The following is a 5,597-nucleotide window of genomic DNA, read 5'->3' as shown; positions in this document are numbered from 1 at the left end:
TTCACCAGGAGGCATCTCTGAATCTTTCCACAATTGAAATATTATCATTGATGATAATAATCAATCCAGTATTTTTCCTCTGCCCCATTGTTTGGGGATTTTACTGTGTTCTCAGAGGAGAATAATATGAAAGTATCTGTCATAAATAGAAGAAGGAAATACTACTTTATTGAGACCCAGGATAGATTTCTTTGGATTTAGTATTTGGTTGCACAGTATCTGAACGAGAGTAACACAGAATTTATAAGAAAGATTTAAAAGGCACATGTTGTCTATTTAGCCAAGCATGTGAAGAGTATGTCTGTATTTAAATATTGCTCACAAAGAATCAAGAAAGAGAATTTACTTATTTTATTATAACGTGATTCAGAACCATCTGGGGGCAGTTCATGGGCATGTAGGTGCATCAAGCAACTGGTAGATTAGCTTTAAGAAGGAATTGAACTAGTTTTGGCACGCTCCACTTTTCGAGAAACCAAACATCATTTTATTTATATTCAAAATATGCACTGTTTTACTTCTTCATTCATTAATTTGACAAATATTCATTTGAAAGTTCCCACTATGTGCCAGTCCAGGTGCCATCAGGAGATCCTGGGAATGCGATAATGCGGTTCAAACTCTCCTGGCTCTTTCCCAGATAGACACTATACGGACAGTCACGCTGGTGAATATCTGTAATGAACTGATGCAAGTTTTGAGAAGAAATATAGTTCTAGCTTAAAGGTGTGCGAACTAAGCAGCTTTCCAAAGGTGGCTCAATTAGCCAGATGGGAATGTCGGCCTGACACATCCTTTATCCCTCCTCCAAGAGAAGGCGCAGTGATTGGATCACGGACCACTGCCTGGCCTTCTAACCTTCTCCCTTCATGTCAGAAATACTCTGGGCTTCAGGGCTGCATGGCAGCAGCAACAGCTTCAGAACTACGCTGAGCAGGTATACAGACATGCCTCGGAGAGCCCCCAGGGAGAGCCAAAGCTGTGCGTTGGTGAACACTGCCTCCACTCGCCTAGGTAGCCAGAGGCCCGCTTTGTGAAGCACTGAAACCCACAGTTGAAGGCTTTAAAAAGCAGATCCTGTCTTTTTAAGACAGTGATTTTTTTTTTCCTTTGGATAAACACCCAGAAGCAGGATTGCTGGATGAGACGGTAGTTCTACTTAATTTCTTTTTTTGACTGTTTATAAACATTTGGAATTTTATTTAAAGAAAAACACAAAAACATCACAACCATGAACATTGTTACAGTTAGTTAAAGGCCCTCTTGGTTCTCCACAATGATACTGAGCATGCTCACAAGGGGTTCCCATTGTTTAGTCTTAAACAACCATCTTTAGAAGGAAAAAAAAAAACTCAGCACACTACCATTTAACTTGTTTTAATGTTTCTTCACAAATGGTGAAAAATACTAAAGTACAGACAAGGAATAATCATAATGTTGTAAACAACATTATAAATTTAAAACATTTTCTGGTTTAAAATATAAATCTGGTAGTCAATGCAGCTGTGGCGTCTCTGCATCTAGTAGGGCCAGACTCAGCGCTCCTGACGGTTTTCACCTTTATCCATTTTCCCAGGTCCTCCACCCTCCTCTTCTTCCTCCCATCTGTTCCATCAAAGGTCCAGGAGGACCTCCAGGGCCACCTCGTCTTCCTCCACCAAAGCCACCTGGGTCCATGCCCCAGCCACCACAGAAGCCATCTCTGTCTCCACCACGACCAACTCTGAACATGCCACCAGGAATACCACGGTCCCTGAGGCCACCTCTTCCTACCCACATGCCACCAGGGACATCTCTGCCATAGTCACCACCCAGAGGTGGGAAGGGCAGTGGGAGGAAGCCTTCAGGCTTCAAGGCCTTACACTGGCTGCATTTTGTTCTCCAGACAAAGTTGTGGTTTCCACACCCCAGACTGGTGCCGGACAATTCCATACCCCAGTCTCCCGCTTGGTGCTGGACATTTCCTCCTCCAGATGGGTTCCCTCAGGAACCCCAGGGGTCTTCTTGGGGGAAAGCCACCTCTATCTCTGCCATGGCTTCCCATGCGACCCATGGGTCCTCCAGGACCTCCAGGGCCCCCTGGATCTCCACAGAGCGGCAGCGGCATCCCTTTGCCTTCTCTGGGCAGCATACCCCTCCGCATGCTGCTCATCAGAGGTTTCTTCCGAGCAACAGAAACTAAGTTTGCTTTCTTGGAATCTTTCCCATCAAACCATTCCAGGGCGGCCTTGGCAGTTGACGGATCTTCACAGGACACTGTAGCATCACCTTTGGGCTTTCCCGTTTCCTTGTCCAAGTAGATATGGGCTAGGAATCACCCGGTTCTCTTGTTCATCTTAACAACTGCACTGCTGGAAGAAGTCTGCCAGATCATCTAGAGTCACATTAGCATTTAGTCCTTGTACATAAATTGCACTGTGGTCAGAATCTTCATCTGGATAAACGGGTGGGCCTAGATCAAGATCTGGTCCTTTGCCTGTGGGCCCACCAGGCTTATTGAAGCCACCTCGCTCTTCAACACTGCCCATATCACCACGCCCTCCTCCCCGCCCACCTCTGCTCACACCTCCACTATCAGTCCCCCTCTTCCCCTGGCCTGGTTGTCAGGTCCACTCATGCTTCTGCCCATAAACACCTATTTTACTGGTGTGGTCCTGTCAGAATAAACTCTGCTGCCAGCGGCTGCTGCTCTGTTGGCTGTAATGACTTGGAGCCTGGCTGTAGGATCGGGTTTGGCTGGGGTAACTAGTGGGCCGGTGCTGCTCCTAGCTGCTTTGTTGACCCCAGCTACTCTGCTGTCCATAGCTGCTCAGCTGCCCATAGGTGTTCTGCTGAGAGTAACTGCTCTGATTATAACTAGTCGGCTGTGTAGAGGAATAGCTGGTGGGTAGATAGGATGGTGGTGTTGTGGCTGGCTGCACTGGGTAGCTCCCTGGTACCTGGGGATAACTGTAGTTCCTCTGTTCATATCCCAGGTTGGGCTGGTTGTAACCCCCCGTACTAGATTAAGTCTGACTAGTCTCAGCAGGTTTGTTACCATCCTGTCATATTGCAGGTGCCGTGATTTCTGGCTGTTGCCCACAGGCTGGGTAAGCAGGCTGAGTGCCATATGCAGACTGAGCTGCATAGGAGGCCTGGGCGGTAGTGACCGTAGCAGTGGTGGTATTGTAAGCACCAGTGCCATACCTCTGGACAGGCTGATTATCCACCTGGGGGCAATTGGAGCAGTATAGCCTGTGGGAGGCTGTCCATAAGAAGTTGCATAGGCTATCTGCCCATCCATACGTAGCAGTGGTCTGAGCCTAAGTATAGCTTGCATCAGTGGGCTGTCCATAGGTTCTATAACTTTGTTGCTCATATGTCTGGGTGGTCTGTGCATATTCCTGAGTGGGCTGGGTGGTATGAGCACGGTAGCCTTGCTGGGTTGCAGCTTGGCTGTAGGTAGTATAATCTGTGGACACCATTTTCTCTCCTTCCTTCTAATTTCTTGAGGAAACTAACAAGCTGTTTTTCATACTGGTTACACTCCTACCAACAGTGCACTTATCCCTTTTCCTCACATCCTCCTCAACACTTATTTTTTTTCTTTCTGATAATAGTTATTCTAGCAGATATGATATCTCATTGTGGTTTTGATTTGTAGTTCCCTGACAATTTGTGATGTTGAGCCCCTTTGCATATACCTGTTGGTCATTTGTGCATCTTCTTTGGAAAGATGTCTAATCTGGCCCTTTGCTCATTTTTAAATTGGGTTTTATTTTTGTTTTGTTTTGTTTTGCTATTCAATTACACGAGTTCTTTATTTATTTTGTATATTGGTTCTTATTGGACATGAGCTTTGCAAATATTTTCTCCCATTTGGTAGATTGCCTCTTCATTCTGACAATTTTCTTGGTTGTGCAAAAGCTTTTCATGTTGATTTTACTTTTGTTGCCTTTGCTTTTGGTGTCAAATCCAAAAAATTCATTGCCAAGGCCAATGACAAGGATCTTACCATGTTATGCTTTCCTTTAAAAGTTTTACAGGTTTGAGTCTTCAATTCTTTAATCCATTTTGAGTTGACTTTTGGATATTGTGTAAGATGGGGGTCTTCTGAGTGTGGATATCTGGTTTTATCATCAGTGTTTATGAAGAAACTATCTCTTTCCTTTGTGTTTTCTTGGTGTCTTTGTCAATAATTAATTGATCATATATGCCTGGGTTTTTAACTAGGCTCTATCTTGTTCCGCTGATCTATGCATCTCTTTTTATGCCAGCTTCATACTGTTTTCATTACTATAGTTTTGTAATATAGTTTGAAATCAGAAAGTGTAATGTCTCCAGCTTTGATGTTTCTCAAGATTGCTTTGGCTATGTAGAGTCTTATGGATTCCATTCCAATTTTAGGAATGTTTTCTCTACTTCTGTGAAAAATGCCATTGGAATTTTGATAGGTATTTCATTGACTCTATTGCTACTTTAGGTAGCATGAACATTTAAATAATATTAATCTTCTCAATCCATGAGCACATAATATCTTTCATGCCTTCTTCATTTTACTTTCATCAGTGTTTTATAGTTTTATGTGTATTGATCTTCTACTTCCTTGGTCAAATTTATTCCTAAATATTTTTATACTATTGTAAATGGGATTGTTTTCTTAATCTTTTTCTAACAGTAATTATTGACACATAAAAACACAACTGATTTTTTGTATTGATTTTTGCACCCTGCAACTTTAATGTATTTGTTTATTAGTTCTAAAAGTGTTTTTTGGTTGAGTCTTTTGTGTTTTCTATATATAATATTATATCACCTGCAAACAGATAATTTTACTTTTGATTTTCCAATTTGGATGCCTTTTATTTCTTTTTCTTGCCTAAATGCTATGGCTAGGACTTCCAGTACTGTGTTGAATAAAAATGGCAACAGTAGTCATTTTTGTCTTGCTCCTGATCTTAGAGAAAGAGCTTTCAGCTTTTCTCTGAAAGATTGGAGTATAACCTTATCTGTGAGATTATCATATATGTCCTTTATTACGTTGAGGTACATTCCATCTATACCTATATCTATATCCTATCCATCTATATTTGTTAGGAGTTTTGTCATGACTTTATGCTGAATTTTGTCAAATGCTTTTTTATGCATCTATTGAAATGATTATTTGATTTTTATCCATCATTTTGTTTTTGGGGTATATCACATTTATTAATTTGCATATGCTGACCCATCATTGCATCCCAGGAATAAATCTCACTTAATCATGGAGTATTCACTTTTTAATTTTTTGTTGAGAATATTTTTTTAATCTATGATCCCCAGTGATATTGTCTTATAATTTTCTTTCCTTGTAGTATCTTTGTCTGGCTTTTCAATTTACTTATTTTTTTATTTTTTGGCTTTGGTATCATGGTAATTCTGGACTCATGAAGTGAGTTAGCTAGTGTCCTCTCCTTTTCTATTTTTTGGAAGAATTTCAGAAGGATTGATATTAATTCCTTCTGCAATATTTTGTAAAATTCACTAGTGAAGCTTTCTGGTACTGGACTTTTGTTTGTTGGGAGGTTTCCGATTACAGACTCAATCTCCTTACTAGTAATTGGTCTATTCAAATTTTT

The 5,597-nt window shown here is 41.3% G+C and overlaps 1 pseudogene; it reads right to left on the bottom strand.

Moving 5' to 3' along the window:
- Window positions 1-1,535: 1,535 nt before the first annotated feature.
- Window positions 1,536-3,464, bottom strand: LOC123827526 (annotated as a pseudogene).
- Window positions 3,465-5,597: the final 2,133 nt, after the last annotated feature.

Source organism: Phyllostomus hastatus, unplaced genomic scaffold (genome assembly GCF_019186645.2).
Source record: "Phyllostomus hastatus isolate PE091 unplaced genomic scaffold, TTU_PhHast_1.1 phas_contig_86, whole genome shotgun sequence".
Taxonomy (NCBI): Eukaryota; Metazoa; Chordata; class Mammalia; order Chiroptera; family Phyllostomidae; genus Phyllostomus; species Phyllostomus hastatus.
This window is presented reverse-complemented; position numbering and strand designations above follow the sequence as displayed.